Genomic DNA, 21,462 nt, shown 5'->3' with positions numbered 1-21,462 from the left:
CAAGGCTTTATCAGTTTGAACTGCTTAAAAAATTAAGTATTAAAAGTCTGCCTCTGGATATTAAGTTCAGCAGATTTGCACTTCGCTCTCACACCAGTTTTAATCTGGGAATTTTCAAAACCAGGGTTGCATTTTCATAAAACCCAGCTTTGCTGTGCTGTCACGAGGATATGCAAAACCTGCTTTGGCCATCAGTCTGTGAATTGCTCCAGTTAAAATGAACAGAGTGAAATAAAAAACCACAACAATTGGAGTGCAGATTCTGCGCTGAGCCAAATGGAAGTCTTCTGAAAGGAGTGTCCACGAACCATTATGTTGGTTGAAGCCTTAGAGACAAACAAGTCAGCTATGCAGAGAGATCAGCAGATACATAGCTAATTAGATAAATTTTTAAAGTGTTTTTACTGGTGCTTCTAATAATAACCTTGATTACTAAAACTGAAGGGATTTTTAGAGTATAATTTCCTATTCTTCTAATTAAATCTCTTGATTGACTTTTCTGCTCAGAATTAATGACAAACAGAAACTTGCCTGGGCAGTGTGTATTTCTGTTTACCTTCATATTTTTTTTTTTTTTGCTATGTGGTTTTCATTTGGGAGCAGCCTGGTGTGTTTGAATTTATCAGCAGGCACCCAGGGAATATGTCTCCCCTCTCTTTTGCTCTAACATTGTCAAGTAAATGAATTTTAGATGGACGAGGTGAAAGGTGTCTGTGAAAGCAAACATTTTTCAGCTGATTTCCAAAACTTAGGGGCCTTTTTCCAACTCAGCTGTGGTTTGAGTTGAAGATTCATCTCAGCTAACATTGAAGGACAGTTCTTCCTATTCCAGGGAGGGAATATGAGGCAACTATGGATTGCCTTCCAGAAGTGCCTGACTCTTCCCAGTAAGAGGAAGGCAGGTAGAAGGACACTGACTAGGAGTTGTGCTCATCTCATCTACCTTCTTATGTCTCCAGCCGATCTACACACCCCAAGCTGCCTTTGTAATCAGTCTGAGGAGAGAAACAGGCATTTCTAGGGCACGATTCATCTGCCCCATTTTAGACATCTGCTTAGGATGAGGTGAATCATGGCCTTGCCTCCATTGAATGTATTGGCTAGACTAGAGAGAGTAAACCCTGTGTGAGCAGTTGAGTGGGATGTGTCTGCACTGTAGAAGTCTCCAGATGAATCATGCCATTACATCTAACAACAGGTATGGCTAAGTTCCTTAAAATTTCCCACCCAGGAAAGGTGAGTGCTGTGCTGAAGTCTGTGCAAAGACCCAAGCAGTAGGAGGGAGGTGAGTTCTTGCAGGAGCCCACAGAAGAAAGCCAAGAAAAGGACCCAGCTAACTTGTTTTCCCTATCTATGTGTCTTGATGTGGGTTTTCTTGAACTTTTGATTAATTCAGGGAAAAACTAGTGGCAGAAAAGCACCTGTGAATGGATCCCATGCCAGACCAACTGGTGTTTTCACTTTGACTTCACAGTGTACTTTTAATTTAATTGTTAAGCTATAAACAAAGCGCTGGATCACACTTGATGGACTAAAGACACCTTTTGAAACACTACTTCAGGCTGCAGGGGGCTTGCTTAGGGTGTTGCCCCTATGGCCTTGCTGGGCATACAGAGACTTAGGGTGCCACATCTCCAACTCCAAGTCTATTCAGAGCCCAAATGCATGGGAGATAGCAGCTATTCCCAGAAGGCAACTTAGAATACTTCACCTCTGAAGTTAGATGGCCCTTATCTCTGTAAACAGTGAGGAGAAATAGGTGTTTTCACTGAAGCCTCCAGCCTCCAGAGAAGAGCACCAACATTTGCTCTGACTCATACTTCAGCGAATAGTTCCTCCACTGTCTATAGCAACTGACCACAGAGAGTCTAGGATGGCTCCTTGCAGTACTTAAAGCTAACTTGGGTTAAAATATTTACAGAGCTTGTTCCCACATCTACTAATGTCACCAGCATACATCCCAAAGCTTTCCTAACAAAGGATCCACTGTGGTAGGATCAACCTGCTGTATGGTATGCCATATTGTGAAGCCAGGACAAGGACTTTCTTCAGCCACTTCAACAGAACCTAGATGAAACTTTAGGACACCAATTAAACTTCAGTTTATCTGAACAACCGAACTCATGCCTCTATGTCTTTTGGAAGTTACTGCAGCAGTACGCTGTGAAAACACAAATCATAGGAAGAGGAGTTTACAGGTTGGTGCCCTCAACTATTCGTTTCCATTGTTGGGAAGATCATCTAAGATAAAAATTAAAAACATGTAGAAATACTTTTAATTGCTTTTCACACTGCTCCCTTCTCAATGCAGCAGGGAAACAGTCACACCTTACTTTGATCTGTGTTACAGTCTGGAAAGTTTAATCTGCAAAAGACAATCTCATGCAAGAGTCTTGTTCTCAAGGCGTCATCAGGCACTGAGACAGTGAATGTAGAGTTGGAGTGTGCAGTCACTTGACTTTCAGTCAGAGCTACAGGGTGGAATCTCTACATCAGTCCATGCACAGTGCCTCTGCTGCTAAACACAGCTAGGTACAGTCCTTTTCCTTTCTTACTTACAGACTGGAGTGTGATAACATCAATTAGGACACCCTCTTTTGGTCTCTAATTTGCTACCAGAATCCAGATGTAAACATTTTATCCCTCTCTCTAAGGTCAATTCATCTTTAGGAGATTGATCACAAGATATGAGCCTTATGAACCTTCTAACCCCACCCATCCCAAGCAAGCAAGCAAACAAAATCCACCAACATCAACACCTGAAAAACAACAACCAAAACCATTAGAAAAGACTTGGAAAGACTATAAAGATCATAATCTCGTTTGAGTGTTACTCAACTTTCTGGTAGCTCCCATCTTTCATTCTCCTGTTTCCAATGATCAAATCTGTTTTCTTTGCATTTCCCATTCTCCTATGCTCTGTTTCAAAGCCATCTTCTGCATGATGGCGATTTTGAAAAGATGGTGTCAAGAAATGGGCCAAGTGGTGAATACTGTGGTCTAACCAGTCATCATCTTCAACTTTTTTAAGCAAACAGCTCTTTCTGGATGCATTGACACCAACATCTTCTTTTTCACTGGAGAACTCATGAAGCTCTCAAGTTTTCAAAAATGCTGATTCTCTTACAGGTACTGCTCAAGTTTGACCCAATGGAAAGGGCCAAAGAGCCATTCTTTTCAAACCAATTAGCTTTTTCTTGCAATTAGCTCAGTAGGAGCCATGAAAACACTATTCTGTAAGTCCACAGCCAAAGTTCTTGGCTTATCTTTAAGCCTTGCACGCCCTGAAGTGTTTAATTCAACCTCGAGTGAGCATTTTTTTGCCAGCACACCTAGAGAGCTCTTCATTTCCCTTATCTCAGTCTATCTGCTCCTTCAGCAGAGTGGTTGTAGATAAGTACCTGGCCACCTTCTTAATAAATTACATGTACTCTCCCTCTTGGAATGGACACCTCAGTCAGTTTATGCAGAAGAAATATGCAGGAAATATATTCTCAGAGGTTCTTCAGAATGAAAAAAAGAGAAGGCTTCAGTTCTGGATGACCTTGCTGTACAGCACCACTCCACCAACTTTTCAAGGTCACTACCTTCTCAGTGCTGGCTGTCAAAAGTCCTTGACGCATCAGGTGCAGCATGTAGAGGCGAGTACGCCTACTTGCCTCTTCCTGAATTCTGTTATTCTTGAACTCTGTAGGGGCTCTGTTTTGCTATTCATCTTGGAGAGGCCTTTTGCTGGCTCCAAGTGCTGCTGAGAGCGGATGTCCTTCTGGGATCCCTGACATGGGTAAAGTAACTGCTTTAATTGAATTTGTACAGCAAGAGTGTAACGTCTCTGCAGCAACCCAGCATAAGGAACAGAGAGCACTTAACTCCCCACTGAACACTGAAAACTGAGCACTAGCTGTTACACTGGTTATTTTGCTTTATACAGATGGACGGTGGCAGCAGAAGTTAAGTCAAAGGATGTTCATCTGCTTATATTGGAGGGAATTTATGTTCCCTTCCAGATGCACTAGGTCTTTTTCCACTCTGCTCCCTTTGCATGGGCTTCCCTAGCAGGAGGATGACAGAACTCCTCCAAATCCTCTCTCATGACCCATCCAGATTTCTAGAGGTTCACCTCACAGTCTTTTCCTTTTTCCCTCATTTTTTGTTAACTCTCTGCCGTGCCACAGAGCAATCTATCCAAAATGATGCATACTCACAATGCACTCAGCATCATGAAACTTAAAAGACTGAAATGAGGAAGGTGGCTGGATAGATCTCCATAGGTCCTGGCAGGACCTCCATAGGTTCTATAAGGAAAACCTAGTGTCGTCTCACATGTCCTGCTAGTAGACAAGAAGAGCTCACAGAAAAGCTGCGTGCAGGTGATGAGCGGGCACAGCTCTTCATCCTACAACACCCAATTTGGCCCTCAGTGGTGCCCTAACCATCATCCACTACAGGCTGCTGAGGTCAAGAACATGAGTTTCATGCACCTGAAGATGCTAAAAATATGTTTGAGGAGGACATAGCTACTAGGAGACTCTGGAGTTTAAAAAAAATTGAGGCTGCTCTGAAAGGTCACTGGCACCTGAGTATTCAAGACACTCAAAGAACGGGACGTATACGTTAACCTTGATTCAGTTTCCACAAAGACAGAGTGCTTTACAGGGCTGGCATGCATAAAGAAGAGCGATGGTGTCCATCCAGTGCACATAGATGGAAGCTGGTAAGCATTTCAATCGGAGATAGGGACTAGGTGTAGGAGAGGTAGATAAACCTATCATTTCTTCCTTTCCACTTCTATGGCATACACCAGTTTCCAGGCTCAGTGAAACACTTCTGTAGACTTGAATCACCAGATCAGAGATCAGATGGGTAGGCAGACAGAAATATTAATAGACCTGTGTTCATTTTCATAGAAAACCACTAGTTTTACAAAGAAAAAGAATGAAGAAAGGGAAGGGAGCACACCCAAACCCATCATCTTAAATGGAAAAATAAATCATTCTGCTAGCTACTTTCCCTTTGGATGCATTTGATTTCTTTCTAGACATGAAAACTGCTCAGATCCAAGCAATTTAACATGTGAATTATAGTGAAAATTTTAATTTGCTTAAGTTGAAGATATTTCAGTCTAAAGTTTGAAAAACTGAAAACTACCTTAACTTAGATGAATGGTCTGTGAATGTCTATAACGGTGATCGCAGCAGTGTATTCACCTTCTGGTCTCTGAGCATTTTCATATTTACAGATTATTCCTGAAAGGTCCACAGAAAGAATGAAGAAAACTAAGCCTGTTGTTAGCCAACCTTCACTGTGCTGAACTTCCAGATTTTTTTTTCTGATCTGGAAAGAAAAAAGACTGAAAACTACTGGATTAACTGTTCTTTTCAGTTCTGTTGTTACAGTCCCTCTTCTTTCATCTGAAAGGAGAGGACTAGCGCTACATTTAATTATTTTTTTCTGTTCTAGCCCTGAAAGTATGTACATAATTGTGTAGCTGGGTCAGATCCTGTAAATATACAGGCACGGAGGTAACTTTTCTCCCATGAATAATTCCCTCACCTTTACTCTGCATTAATAATAACGATGGTGGTGATGATGCAGCATTGTATTTCTCTAGCACCTTTCATCAGAGGATCTCTGAGCGTGGGACTCATCTCACCCGACTTTGACCATTAAAAGTTGTTAGGCATCTCAGCCAAGTAAGTTAGCACTCTCCTCGAGTCCATGGAGCGGGATCAGCACCTCCAGAGGGCAATTGGGCCCATCCTAAGATAGGTGCCTCAGATAGGTGGGCTGAATCATGGAGATGCCCAGGAGGCAGCACTGGCTGGGGAAAAGCTTGGGCGATGAGCGTAAATTAGACGCCTTGTTTTTAGCTGAAGTGAGAGAGCTGGAATCTCACCCATTTTCGCTGAACCTCAGAAGTGCCTGAGGGCTGCTAGGAGGACACAGAGGGAAGTCTTTGCTCGCTGATGGGTGGCAGCTCCCTCTAATGTGAACATGGCAGCTTTTTCCAAATCTAGACCCAACAGCTTGGGTCTAGATTTGGAAAACAGCAGGCTTAACGACAACTTCACGTGGATGCTAAAAATGCTGTGTATAAATATTTGAGTTGAGGTTTGGCCGGGACAGTAAATTCCCACAGGAACTAAGGCACACCACAACACTCAGCACCTTCCACTCTGAGTGCAAGAGATGTTGCTTTGACTTTGTCTTCCCTTAGGATCTACACAGTAGAAGGGAACAGGAGAGAATACGAGTATTAACAACCTGGTTCCTTGCAAAAAGTCTTAGGAACTCTTTAATTACCCAAGGCAATTAACTCCTCTGGTGTACATGTCGTCTGAAAAACAACCCATCCAGCAGAATAATGGCCCCTCAAACCATATTTTCAAGCCTGGCTCCAGGACCTGATATTGGTTCAACATCATGTTCTTCATTTGGGTCTTCTCCCTGGAGGTCTCTCCACTCAGATCTGCCTCCGTGCAGCTCCATTTACCTCGTAAGGTTTGCCAGGATCACAGCACGTGGTATTAGAGATGTATAAGCCTTAACATTTTAATCTGCCACCTACACTGCAGTTTATGAGCGCTGTAAATCTCGTGGTTACAATGAACTCATCTAATGATATTGCTGATGGATAAATTTACCCGGGATGAGGAACAACAGTTACTTGCAAATGAAAGAGGAGTAATTTAAAGTTTCATGTAAACACCTTTGCTGCCTCACTTCTGACTTCTCCGAGCCTAACCCCTACCGGGGTTTCATGACAAATGGAAAGTATGTATGCATGTGCGTGTTTGCTTCTTTCTGCCCTGTTTAGCACGGGTACATTTTGGGCACTGGGATCAAGTTTTACATTTAAAAAAAAAAAAAAAAAGAAACAACACAGATTTTCTGGGTCAGGAGTGATAAATTAGTGGAACGGAGGGAAGAGAGAAGGCAATATATTAGGCAAATAGTAGAAAAATGTCTACAGTATAAATAGGTATTTAGACTCCTACTATGAATTTCAATAATAATTAGGAGCGTGGCTAGTCTTATCCTTCCTAGTTCTCCCTCCAGCCCCCACAGCATCCCAACCTGAACCTTTTAAAATGATCAGCAATATAAATTATATGTTGTGGTTTCAAACCTCTCATTAATGCTCATCCCCCTGAACTGAGGTCTGTTCTGGGCTATGTCAGTGCTAAATACCTTGGAGGACTGGGCTCAGAGATCTCAGATGCTTGTGAAGATTGGAATTGGACTTCTAAATTGCTTAAGTGCTGAAGCGCTTGGGGGAATTTTATCCTGAAACTCCTTAGTGATGGAGCCCATTTTGAAATGGGAACCATGGACAGAAAGCTGTGTTGTCCTGGTTTAAGTAGCCCTATAAGAACAACATGATTTTCTCTGTCCCATCCACTCATCTCACACACCGAGTTACCAACTTCTCTCACCCATTCCTCCCAGGATGCCTTTTGAAGTTGCATTTGATCCTACAACATGTGCACGTACCCTCGCCCTGTTATGCACACACACACGTCTGTGCGTTCCCTCTTTGGCTCTAACTGAGTCATCAGGCTCACCAAATGTGTGAACTCACGCTATAATGTTCTCCCAGAAAAATAACAAATTGATTTCATTTTTACAGGCTACAGCATGCTATATAATTGGAGACACTGCCTTGTCAACTCAGACCGGTCTGACCCGACCAGAGACATTGCTTACAGCTGTTTACGAAGCCATAAACTTTCTTCCTCTTTGTTTTTCCTTCCTTTTACACTCTCTCTCTTTTTTTCTTTTCCCTTCTCACTCAAATGAATCCCATGGACACTTTGTCTTCTGCTCCTTAAGGAAAATGTGGGAAGCACTGATTTAGACAAGACCTACTGTTTGTGTTTCAAGTTACCACTGTAATCAATGGGATTTAAATCTATGTAGTTTGGCACATCAAGGAGCACTCAGGGAGTTATATTCATCTGACCTTCCTTAGCACAGTTTTATGGGGGGCTGTTTTGCATACAATTTTACAATGCTTAAAAACATTTTATCTTCAAAATACTCGAATACTCAAAGCTTAATGAAATGATTTTATTTCTGTGGGAAAAGATCAAACACTTGAGTTTCCAAAAAGGTGTTTCCATTTTCAACCACTGAACTGAAAAGAAAAAAAAGATAACAAGCCCCAAAGAGCTTTTAATCTAGTAGTACTATCCATCAAAATTCCATCTAGCTACTTCACAATACATTATGGTTGTGCCACTTTTCATATCACCCATCCATCAGTAACTCAGCATAGAATCTAAACCTTCTTTGGTCTAAAATGTTACCAGATTCATTTCATTTGATTCCTCCAACAAGCTCCAAACCAGATCAGTGCTAAAATCAGCTGTTCCAAAGCCACAATGTAGTTATGAATGCAGCTTACATCATCTTTGAAGACCACCTCCATACACAAGATGGACGTAGGGCTATGGAGAACACTCATCTGATTCTTGGCCCAAGCATAGATGGAAAAGGACATAAGAATTGGACAGGGAAGAAAAACATCTTTCCTCCAAAAATGTAACAAAAATTTCCAGGTCTGTATTTGTCTTTTAAGGAAAAATTAAGGAAAAATTAAGGAAAAATTGGAAAGCAGTGTAAGGTAGAGACTTCCTGAACTTCTCCTTCCCTCTATTTTGGAAAGGCTGTAGCAAAAGACATGTTGTTCAGACAACAGAGAATACGCATGGGGAAGTCCATAAGGAGCATCTCAACCTAAGGGAAGGTCAACCTTTGTTCAGAGATCAGAACAAGTTTTGCGAGGCTCCACAGTATCTAGCCACAAAGCCATGAGACCCAACAGTTTTTTGCTCTGTTTTTGTTGATCTCTTTGTTTTGCTTTGTTTTAATTCAATGGCAATTTATGGAGTAAAAGAACATCTGGATTTTTTTTTCTTTTTAATTTTTTTGCAAAGAAGCTATTTTGCATTGGAAAAAATCCTCATGTCTCTTTGACATGTTTCAGCTAGATCCCAGTAAAATTAAGGAGGCACGAACTGATGAGTCGCTCAAAGGTACAGGAAAAATGCCAGTGTATGTCCTGGCATTTGCATGTACTTTGAGAATGAAAAAAAAAATTCTCAAAGATCTTCTCTGACAACAGAGCAATAACGAGAATAACAAGAGCAATAAAACTTGATGCGGGGAAAAAAGAGAAAGATTAACTTCATTTTGCAGTGCTGGCTTCTCTACCGCTGCTTGTGGATCAATCTTGTCTGCTGAAATGGATGCACTGAATCTCCCTTATCTTCCCAAATTTGTTCTGAAATGAGGGGGACAGGTCATAAGGCAGCCTAAATTTCTTGGTTTGCTGAGGAAAACTCCCAAACTTTCTATGTCTGTGTCAACAGCATAACATTAAATCAATATTTTGTAATTTTTTTCTGAGATGAGAAGCCATATAGATAGATAGATAGATAGCTAGATAGATAGATGAATGTCTGTTCATAAGCATAATTCATAAGCAGCTTACTTTTCTTTGCCATCTTCTTTGGACTAAAAGAGGCCACTCACTCTAAAGGTCTCCAAGACTATTTGTCCACAAAGGGTGATTTGAATGAAATACTCTTCCAGCCTGTTGACTCACTAAGCAACTGACCCAGATGTATTCTCTACAACAAGACTGGAGAACTACTGCACCAGACCACAGAATCACAGAGTCACTAAGGTTGGAAAAGACCTCTAAGATCATCTCATTCCAACTGTCAACCCATCACCACCATGACCAACCCATCACCACCACAGAGAAGGACCGAGCTTTCCTCTCCTGTTTCCTCTCCCTAAAAGTGCTGGAGTTTGGTGCTCGCACACCAGGAGCCAAGTTTCGAAGAGTTCCTTCTCCAGGTGACTCAGCAGATGTGGTGCCTTGATGTTCCTCACAACAGCATAACCACTCTCCAGCCTAAGAAGCTCCTAGTGAGATTAGTGACCCAGTGGCTGGCTGAAAGAAGGCTGGTGGTGGTCAGGGGAGAAACTGGGCTGAGAGAGGAAGCGTGTAGATTTAGAGGAAAGAAAGTGGGTAGGTAGATGTCCTGAGAGCAAGAAAAGCCAAATCTCCAACTGGGAGGATGAAATAGGAGGCAGGATGAAGAGCAACGACCATAGCAATGGGCTTGTTTTCCCTTGCTATCCTTGTGTGCTCTGGGGGTGAGGAGCCTGAAACAGCTGGGAGCTACACCTGCAGACCTCTGCGCAGCACCACAGCCCTAATGATTTCTTTCTGAAAGTGGCTGGGGAAATGCAGACAGGCTGCCAGATAGTGATCAGCTCTCAGAGGGGTGATCACTATTAGGCAAAGATACCAGCTTTGACATGCAGCAAGGGAAGCGGCCAAGAATTTGGGAAAGCAATCCCAGCTCTCTGCTGCAAGCTCCTGTGCCAAGATACCTCCTGTGTTTACTTTAGAAACCAGAGACGAGCCCTCCTCTTCATAATAATAATAAAGCTGCAGGGTCACTCAGCTTAGCAGATGGCTTCCTTCCAGCTTGGATTTCTTCTTGTTACCTGCAGAACTGATGCACTGATGTTGCTGGGGGATTATGCAATGTTAATAACTACGTTTCATAGGAGATCTGAGCAGTGACAACGTGAGGCTGTGGGAAGGAAGCTCCACGGGTGAAAATAAATCAACTCATAAATAAATCTCATGGAATCACAGAATTGTTGAGGTTGGAAAAGACCACTAAGAACACCACGTTCAACCTCAACCCACCCCACCATGCATGTTGACCGTGTCCCTCAGTGCCACATCTCCACGGTTCTGGAACACCTCCAGGGATGGTGACTCCACCACCTCCCTAAAAAACCTCATATGGAACTTCTGGACATTGACCAAGAGCCCAAGTAGCCACAGGAAACAACACAGCACTCCTCAGCTGGAGCTCACTGCTCTATTCGTGCAACAGAGCAGATCCGTCGCACCAAAGAGCTGCATAGCAATGACCCTGGATGCTCATCCTGCAGATTATGGCTTTCCCATGTGCAAGGATTAGATCCTAAATAACAAGCGGTGCCTTCTGTAGGAGGGACAGAAACAGAAATTGTGCAGGAATGTTCCCTTGCTTTTCTTTTCCATTAAATTGATTAATTTGAGCTCAATCAAAACCTGAAGCTCTGGATGAGATTGTACTGAAATCCTCAAAACATAAATTCCCCAAAGCATTTTGTGTGTGTTTGCCATTTTCTCCTGTGATGCATGGAAACCTGCACCATCACAGTGTTTTTTCCTTCCTGCTATTACAATCGTCTACTTGAGATTTTTCACTAGATGAGATTAAGTTAAAATATTCACTTTCTGAGAGTTCTTTTAATTTATTTTCAAAAGCAATGAAATATTTTGTTGCAGTACAAGTAGCTTATTCCTTGCGTTTTCCACAATGAAACAATTTTTAACTTCAAAATTATTAATGTAATTATTAATCTCATGTGCTTTAGGACATTGAAAGGTACAAATCTTCAGATATTTTGTCTGGCCTGAAGTACTCAGTTGAATGAATCGGAATTACAGCAACTCATTTTGGGTAAGAAATAAAGAAATTTTCAACATTCCATGTTGTCTGGAGAACAGACATGTTGTTTCCAAGGTTTTTAGAGAAGCAATACATTAAGTGGTATACAGACTTCATACTTCAGAAGGCCTTGCACAACTCTTGATTTTACTATTTGCAACAAAGCACTGTGTACTATTTGGAACACAGCATTTACACCAGAGCACTGATAGGCTCAGATCATTAATTAACGGTACTCATTTTCACAAATTATTATTAAGGTCCAAAGCTTAGCTGGGATAAGTGAGGATAAACTATTTTACATGAGTCAGCAACGTCTGGAGATTTGACAGCAGAGAGATGTCAGGGTTTTAAAGGTTTCTAAGCGCTTCAGCTGAACTGAGCATTACCTCATTTGTAACTAAATTGAGTGGACAAAGGGACAGCTTTCTTCAGAGAACAGCCTATTCCTTAACTGCTGGGCTGCAAGGCTGAGCGCGGCAATGAGAGCAAAGCCATGCACATAAGCCCATGTTTATCCTTGATGCCACCATCAGATGTTTTCTGCATTCTGTTCCCTTCCCTTTCTCCATGTACCCACGCACAGACACACCTATTGACACATCCCTGTCGGTGGAGGCACGATTTAAAAGTTCTCTGTCCTAGCACACCCAAGCTCTGCCAGAAACATTGGGTGCCCCAAAGGAGCTCTCTCTTACATCTTTTTTTTCCTACTAACATTCATGATATCTGGAAATCAGAAGCTCAGAGCTAGGTGGATCAACTATCCAAAACCCGGGGAGACATTTCAAGATGCAATTTGACTGCGCATGGGTGTCTTGTGTCCCTACAGCTGCCCGTGGGGATCCTATCTGATACCCAGGTGCCACAACAACTGTGTGTAGGACAGGTCTTCCTGTAGGAGCTGTGTGGAAGCTACCAGCCCCATGTGGGTGTCATGGGCACTGTCTGGAGTCTATGGTAAAACTGGGTGCCTTGATGTGGCCCACTGGGCTGAGTGTCCAGCCTGGTGTTATGCAGGAATCTGAAGCAAAGATTGGAGCAAGCCATCCCACGTTTCCCAAACAGCCAATGGAGAGAAGAGGGTATAATTAAAACACGAGTCATCTGGCCTAGTTTTAGATTCTGTTTCAATTTGAAATGATCTTATCAAGCTGTAGATGTCCCTGTTCTTTTGCAGGGGCGTTGGATTAGATGGCCTTTAAAGGTCTCTTCCAACTCAAACAGTTCTAAAATTCTATGATTCTAAGTGACATGCTGGATTCCACTCAACAGGTATTACAACTCAGATATGAATTACTGACACTGGAGGTGTTTAAATGAGATGAATCCTACCTTGAACCCAGAGTAGTACAGTCAAGTGATAAACAGGAGTTTGCTATTCACCTATACCAAACTCTTTGGCCAAGCAAGGACTTGGTTTTGGAGGAGCTCCAGTGAGACTTACTGAGATCAGAAGGGAGATTGAAGTAAAGTAAAGGCCCTCCATGGGAAGTGTAACACATAGAGGAACAGGCACCTAAAACCAGAAATTCCCACTGTAGTTCAGGACAGGAATCTCACTGAGACATACAGTGCTGAACTGAAGGTTCAGGGCTGCTCCCTTTGCTTGTCTCTTTGTAAGATAGCTTTTCTGAACCAGAGCAGGGAAACCGGTGAGAGAGCATTGCAAAGGTCTGGAAACTCCTCAGAAATTCTTAAAGAAATCACCACCAACAAGAAATCTCACATGCTCTTTCTTTCAAGTTTCACTTCAGCAGCCCTGTAATCTTACTGACTCATCAATATATACACTAACCAAACTCAACTGCTCCTTTGCTCATCTCCTCGATGCCACTGGCCATCACATTTCAGACACAGGATTCACCTGCAGCAAAGCCAGGAACTTTGATTTGGCTGAGTCACCTCTTCCAAAAGGGTACCCAGTCTTGACCCCAAAACACCCAGAGATGGGGAATCTACAAGATCCCCTGGGGATATGCTCCAGTGGCTAACCACCTTCACTGGTAAGAGTTGCTGGTGCTGCTGGAGCCAATTGCTTGTGGCAGAGGTGGAAATTATGGGTTGCATTGTAGGTGCTCGTGGAAGAGGAATATGACTTTCTTGACACAGGCGCTAAAGGTATTAATGGGAGTCTTCCAAAATGGGTGAAACTTGCATGTTACCTGGAACAGGAGACTATGAAGTGAAATAAGTCAGTCTCCTTCTATAATTTTTAATATGAGTTTGGTTTGCTTCCTTAAAAACAACAATTAGAAGCTTCACCCACTCCCTGCAAGAGATTTTATTCCTTCTGCTGCAAATGATCATGCAAGAAAACATGCTGGAGCGCTCATGGAAATGCTTCCGCTCTGTATTCACTGCAGTGAGGGTGATCTCACCAACCAAGGAGGGAGTTGCTGGTGGGGAGGGAGGGGAAGATTTGCAGGATTTTAAGAGTCTCACCAGGCAGGATGGGGTCTTACCTCCCCCACCCCAAAGCTGCTTTCCCCTTGGCTCCCCACGCCAACCTCCTTTTGCTGCTGCTGGTGTTATTGACACATATTTCAAACAAGCCCGTGCAAGGGACTCAAGACACATTACATTGCACATGGTGCCCCGGGCCACAGATTCGCCTCCTTACACCGACAGCACGTTTTGCTTCATAAAGAATGGGCAGGCCTTCACCTGGAGCTATTTATCTGGTGTGCTCAGAAGAAATAAGGGAGAGGGAGAAAGCCCTACATGCCCACGTTGGCTGTTAACCCCGTCCTACATACCCTGTAAGTGGCCAAATGCTGACCTTTCTCTGCATGAGGCCTCGGCCACCCTCTGCTGATGAACCTGGGTGGATGCCTGTGATCCACTCCCTGGTTTTCATACACCTGTGTGTAGATAAAGCACTTTCCAGCACTTCTTTATAACTGCATCTAGTTGCTTGTTCAGCCCCTCCAACATGCTCCATCACAAAGAGCGTGTCTGGAGCTCAGTGATGTGCCACATTACAAGGGGAATCACAGAATCATAGGGGTTGGAAGGGACCTCTGGGGATCATCTAGTCCAACCCCATTGCTAAAGCAGGTTCCCTGCAGTAGGTAGGCAGAGTAGGAAGCCTATCTGGTGAATAAAAGTTGCTTATGCACACCTCTTTCCAGGATCAGGCTAATCTTTCCTTGCTGTTAGCAACAGGTTTTTTTTTTTCCTGCTTTCTCTAAATCTTTCCATCATTGTTATTATAATGATAATTATGACTATTATGCCTTGAACTCAAGTCTAAGATTAGGGCTCCCATTGTGCTAAGAGCTTTATGGAGAAATGTCAAAGAGCTGGTTCCAGTTGTAGAAAACATTGTCTGCAGTCAGGCAGGTGCGAATGAGAGAGAGTAAAGAGGCCAGGAATGAGGTAGGATGAGAGGCAGCAGCAAGCAGAAAACTAAGCTCACAGTTAGCAAAATAGCAGGAGTCAGCACTGGTGCCTTGCCTAAGCAAACCCCGATCCTCCTCTGTGTCCACACACGTCAAAATCTCAGCAGGGAGAAGGAAAAAGCTCCCTTCGATTTCCCAGCTGCAGAAATGTGGAGCAAATGCCCCCTAAAAAAGTTCCTCATTGGTATCAAAATCAAAGCAGAGAGCATTCCACCCCCCACCCCCCCACCCCACACTGCTGAGGTGGTGACCTGCAGTCAGGTCCCTTTTTGGGGCTGGAAAGCTGCCAGGGATCCAAGGCAAGGAGTTGCTAACATGTGGCATACTCATAATTCTTCAATTCACCCACCTTTTTTCCTGTCTCTTCAGATTAGATTTGAAGTGCTCCAGGGCAGGGACTGTCTCTCACTTAGATGCTCATTCAGTGATTAGGACAACGAACCTTTCGGCTTCCTTGGATCTGGCAGCAGCTAACGTATCGCAATTAATAAATGATGGGGAATACCTTGAAAAGTTAGATGCTAAGTGACAGAAGGCTGGGAGTGGGTCTGAAGTTGTTTTTGATGTATTCGTGGAGGGTTCGTGGTACAGAGCGTAGACATTTCCTAGCCCTGTGCGAGGAAAAGGAATTAATCCCTCTGCTTTGGCTGTGAGAGAGGAGCATGGAAGCACAGCTTATGGCAGGAAGGGTAAAAGGAAAATTGGGTGGCCTAGCACACAAATTTTAGGCTCAGTGAACTACTGAGCTTTTCCCAAAGAATGGACACAGAGGTGAAATCTCATGGGAGGGATAAAAAATCACTCAGCAGCTCACTGCCAGTGGATCTCAGACTCTCCCTGTTCTCACATGCGCTCAGAAACAGTGTGAGAAGAGCAGGAAACTGTGAGTATAGTGAATATAAATGAGGACTAAGTAAGGCAGTTAAGTGATAAGGGAAGCTCAAGTCACCAGTGAACAATCCATGACTAGTAAGTAGTGTTGAAGAAGAGAAAGACCAATAAATTATTGTTTAATGTCTGATTAGGGAATATACAAAGATGCTCACAGACATACACAAACGTACATTTATAGTACCTAATAATAAATTAGCCATGTATAGATAAACAAGGAGATAAAGAATGGAGTTTAGGATATTTCTGGACAACCACTGCTAATACTTGTAATAAATCCCAAAGTGATGATGGAATAAAAGAAAATGCCAAATAGGTCAAATGCCAAATCTCCTGTATTGTTAAACAGCAAATGAATAACTGTAAATCTGTTACCTGAACCAAAAAGGAAACGGATGATACAAAGACTGAATCCATAGGGAATGAAAGAGCTGTAATATAATTAATAGTAGTAACCACAGTTAAACAAAATGTGAATTTTAAGATGAAGTTCCTAAATATAGATGGTAAAAGTAACCCTGCTGAGACAGCACTCTTGCCAGAATATAAAGAATAAGAGGGAATGAAGAAATCTAAATGATAATATATAGGATGAATGCAGTGCGTAATAAATACATGCACAGCTGACAGCTCTCTATGATTCTGCTTGGCAATTAGCATCAGGAGCAGTTGTTTCTAACAGAAATTCCTTGAGATCTTCCAAAAAAAAAAAAGGACCAATGGTCCAAAAAACCCTCTGTAACATCATTTCTGAAAAAGTCTGTAGGTCACTAAAGCCCAGGGGGGGAGAGAAGGAGTTGAAGAGAGCAGTGAGGGATTGGTTTGTACCCAGATAGAGCCACCGTGGTGCCCCAAATGCAGGTGGCAGAGTGGCATAAAATATGCTGAGGCTCCAAGGGAATGTGGGGCTTCAGGCATTTGACCCCCACAACATTAATTTTGAGCACAACAGGCTGGGTAGAGAATGAAGACATAAGAGGCTCTGAGTATTAACAGAGCTTCTTTCTAGTGACTCAGAGGTAACTAGAGTGCTGGTCTGATTTTTGGATGGTCCTGTGTAGAGTCAGGAGTTGGACTCAATGATCCTAAAGAGTCTCTTTCAGCTTGGGCTGTTCTATGATTCTGTGATTCTGTGACTCTTTCAGCTTGGGCTGTTCTATGATTCTGTGATTCTGTGACTCAGGTTATTTGTTACTTTATGGATCTCAAATGCCATAGTATGCACAAAATCACAGAATGGCCAGGGTTGGAAGGGACCTCAAGCATCATGAATCTCCAAACCCCTGCCACATGCAGGGCTGCCAACATCCACATTTCATAGCAGCCCAGGCTGCCCAGGGCCCCATCCAACCTGGCCTTGAACACCTCCAGGGATGGACGGGGCATCACAGCCTCTCTGGGCAGCTGTTCCAGCACCTCACTGCTCTCACAGCACAGAACTTCCCCCTGACATCCAACCTCAATTTGCCCTCCCTCAACTCCAAACCATTTCCCCTTGTCCTGCTGTCATCTCCCCTTTCCAAGAGTTGATTCCCCTGCTGTCTGTAGGCTCCCTTTAGGTACTGCAGGCTGCAATGAGGTCACCCCACAGCTTCTCTTCTCCAGGCTGAACAAGCCCAGCTCCCTCAGCCTGTCTTCATAGAGGAGGTGCTGCAGTCCCCTGATCGTCTTTGTGGTTCTCCTCTGGACCCCTACGGTCTAAGAACAGTGGTCTGAATGTGGACTACAGGAGTTTTAGAAAAGGCCACCCTGAAGTCTTTCTAAATTCTGTATCTAAAACACAAATACTAGACTTGATGAAAGAGTGACCAGGTGTAACTCAGACATCACAGTCATAATGGCCCTGAAGTGACAGAATTGTACTTGGCTTTCCTTGAAGGCTTCCCACCCAAGTAGTGACTCAACTCCTTATTGTTTTAGGTAAGGAATTTGACACAATCAGGTCCAAGATGGCCCATAGCTTCAGGCCATAAAGACCCCTATCACCAAGTGCTATAAAATTGTCTGATCAGAGGAGCTTTCACCACAAGCCCTCAAAAGGGCTGAGCACCAAGATCTGCCTTAGACAATGGTATTATATCTACAGCCATATAAATAGTTGGATGGATGAGAGGTGGATAAGATCATGGGTTTACAGTGCTGTCCCTCCTGCTTTTAACCCATCCCAGAGTTGGTTGAAACCAGGATGTGGCAAGCCTTAAAGGGATTTTTATGCCTTGGAATTACCAGCTTTCTTCAACCTTACAGGAATAAGGATGTTGATTCTCACCAGTAAATTGCTCCCACTCAGCACTGACTTTCCTTGTTGATCCTTTTAGCAACACCTTTTTGTTTCGAGCACCTAATCACTTATCAGCGAAAGCCCTAAACTAAAAACACTCTTTGGAAACAGCTGCAGCCCCTTGGTTCCACTGTCCTGTGGCATACTGCTCGGGAATGGCTTTTGCATCCCAGATTTTCCCTGCAGGTGATACCCTATACATTTTGGGTCACCTTCGTGAAAGACACCCCGTGTTAGCAGAGGAAAAGGCACTGCTCCAATTTGTATGCTGCCTGCTGTGACAAGACAGAACTGTCTCTTCGGTACCCAGAATTTGGTTGGCGCCAGAGCTCTGGGAACAGACTGAAAGGCGTGGGTTGCTTTTGAATGAATCATGTTTTTAATCATCAAACACTGCCAATCAGAATTGCAGCAGATTTTTCCCAGTTTTTCTTTGACCTTAAGAATGATAATTTCAGGCTCCCACCTCTGGATGAGGCACATATAGGAACTTAAACAAGCACCGGCTAATGAAGCCTCACAACCCTCCTGTTGTAGATGGAGAACCTTCAACACCAAAAGATCAGTGATTTATGAACCTGTACACAATGGAGCTGACATTAGATCTGAGATAGTAATCATCCTAGCGTGCACATGGATCAATTATATCAGTAACTGCCTTTAATTAGGAGGGAAGATGGCACTGTTATTAAGGTATGGGTTGAGGACTCGAGGACTGTGGGTTCAGTACTCCGTTGAACAAAAGATTCTTTGTGGGATGGAGTCAAATCGGGCATTTTGGTTTGCCTCAATTTCCCATCTGTAAAGTGGGAATAATATTACCATAGCCCTTCATGAAAGTAGCCAGGTACTTAAAGGCATTAAGAAGACTTTGAATGCTTAGATGATCACTAATGAGTAAGCCCTATTGCAGTGATAAACTGAGGCTCACAAAGGCTCACGTCAGGCACAAGAACATAGCAACATCACTGAATTTATTATCTTCTGAGAGGGCCAGGAGGATACATATCATGTCCATAACCAGCTTGTTAAAAGTAAGTTCAACACATTATGCAAACCTGACTTCTAACTCAGGTGTACTCACCGGAGCATCAGTGAACATTAATTTGGGTGGGGGAGGCTTCATTTCTGTTTCTGTGTAGGAATCCCCCTAACTCCACCAAAAATTTTTCTCCTACCAGTCTTCAGAGCAATGCCAAATACAATTTTTTGCTTCATCCCCTGATTACTGGTGTACTTTTTTTTTACTTTAAAGCATTCAATCCATTCAAGAAGAGAGACCAAATGATGGAAAGGTGGATTTTCTTTCTCTGACTCTTACGTAAATTAAATTTATTCCTGATTTGCTTGACACCCCAGCAAGGCCAGGGCTCAAAAGACAAATATGTATAGACAGATGTCTCAGATGCTTCAACTTGTGGTTTACTTAACCAACATTTTCATGGGGATTAGATTTAATGCAATAGAAATGAGCAATCTCATGCACGATCGAGGCTTTCCTATGTAAGATGCAGTAACATTGGATCCTGCGCTGAAGAAATCACCATTGTTTTAAATCCAGACTTCCATACTTCAAATACACGAAAATCTCCAAAAGTTAAAAAAGTAAGAAATCACTGTTTAGAGTAGCATTTCCAATAAACCTATGTTCAGTTCTATTTTCAAGGCTGCATGTGTCTCTGGGCAGCCTGGTCTAGTGGTTGGTGACCCTGAACATAGCAGGGGGGCTGAAACTAGGTGAGCATTGTGGTCCTTTTCAAGCCAGGCCATTCAATGATTCTATGATTCTATGACCAACAGTAATCACCCACTTAATCATAGAATCATAGAATCATAGAATCATAGAATCACCAAGGTTGGAAAAGACCTCAAAGCTCATCCAGTCCAACCGTTCACCCATTCCCAATAGCTCCCACTAAACCATGTCCCTCAGCACAACATCCAGTCTTTCCTTGAACACCCCCAGGCTCGGTGACTCCACCACCTCCCTGGGCATCCATTCCAGTGCCTGACCACCCTTTCTGAAAAGTAATACTTCCTCATGTCCAACCTGAATCTCCCCTGCCGTAGCTTGAAGCCATTCCCTCTGCTCCTATCACTGATGACACGAGAGCAGAGGCCGACCCCCAGCTCACTACAGCCTCCCTTCAGGAAGTTATAGAGAGCAATGAGGTCTCCCCTGAGCCTCCTCTTCTCCAGGCTGAACATTCCCAGCTCCTTCAGCCTCTCCTCATATGGCCTTAATAGATTTCATTGAGAATTTGATTACTGATGGTATTGTTTCTTCTTATCAATTACTAAGCTGTAAATTCTTTGAGGACCTCTATGATACTTTATCAGTCATAGACCAAAGTGGGCACATAATGCACTTCCATTAGATGGAAAGCTTGATCCATAGCCTGATCCATGTGACCCAAAGACTAGTGATGAGTAGAGCCCAAACAGAAGCATGATACAGTACTCTGAGTCCAGAAATGAAATTTAGCTGGCAGGCCAAATTCAGCTTGCCAAGCTCAAGTAGCTCAACACAGAACAAAAGAGGCCCGTGGTTGTCTAATATCTGGTACTCACATAGTCCTGTGCAAGATACTGACGGGCCCAAACTGTCCCATGCACTGTCCCTGCAAATACAAATTCAGAACAGGCTCCACTGATCTCAGGGAGCCAGGAGCTCAGCTCCTGAAGAACAGAAATGGAAAGGTATTTTGCATGTTTCCTTCATTGTATGAGCACTGCCTCCATCTGCTCTCAGTGAAAGCAGCGTTTCCTGGTGTGAGATGGTTACAGAGCTTTACAAGGGCTTAGGACAAAATAGAACAGGATCTGGGTCATCTTTTTTTGCACATCTCGTGCCGTGCACTAGTTCTGCCTTCTGACTGAGCTTGGGTACCTACACAGTGTGACAAGATCAACTTAGCGCACTATAGAGATTGAGGGATTTGATTAAAGCAAGAAGATAAGAACCACAAAGGCCAACTTTATGACTCTGCTACTGATAAGGTGACAGAGCAGGGACTAATCCAGGTGCTAGAATAACTGATAATAACCTTGGAGCTGCTCAGAGTTGTTTAATGACTTGAGAATCTGGGGAACACTGGTACATGGCAGGGATTCCATGTGCCTGACATGGTCTCTACTCCAGGTTGTGAGAGGAGGCACTAGGTCACTAGATTGGATTGATAGGTCTATACTGAGCAAAGGGAGTTCTTCAGACCCAAATGTTGGTATCTGAAATCTTGTCTCCTGGTGCATCTCAGATTCTGGAACACAATGTCACAAAGGTGAGGGGAAAACAAAAAAGAAAAAAGAAAAAAAAAAAAGTTGGATAATTCAGCGTCTGGGAAACATTCCAATT

At 43.2% G+C, this 21,462-nt stretch overlaps 1 protein-coding gene across 1 annotated transcript in view; it reads right to left on the bottom strand.

Moving 5' to 3' along the window:
- Positions 1-21,462, bottom strand: part of WNT3A (Wnt family member 3A) — a gene marked incomplete at both ends in the record, with an annotated part of 83,057 nt that overhangs the window by 36,968 nt on the left and 24,627 nt on the right.

This window comes from Tetrao urogallus (assembly GCF_951394365.1).
Source record: "Tetrao urogallus genome assembly, chromosome: 7".
NCBI classification, from domain to species: Eukaryota; Metazoa; Chordata; class Aves; order Galliformes; family Phasianidae; genus Tetrao; species Tetrao urogallus.
The sequence above is the reverse complement of the archived record's forward strand: the minus strand, read 5'-3'. Positions and strand labels throughout refer to the sequence as shown.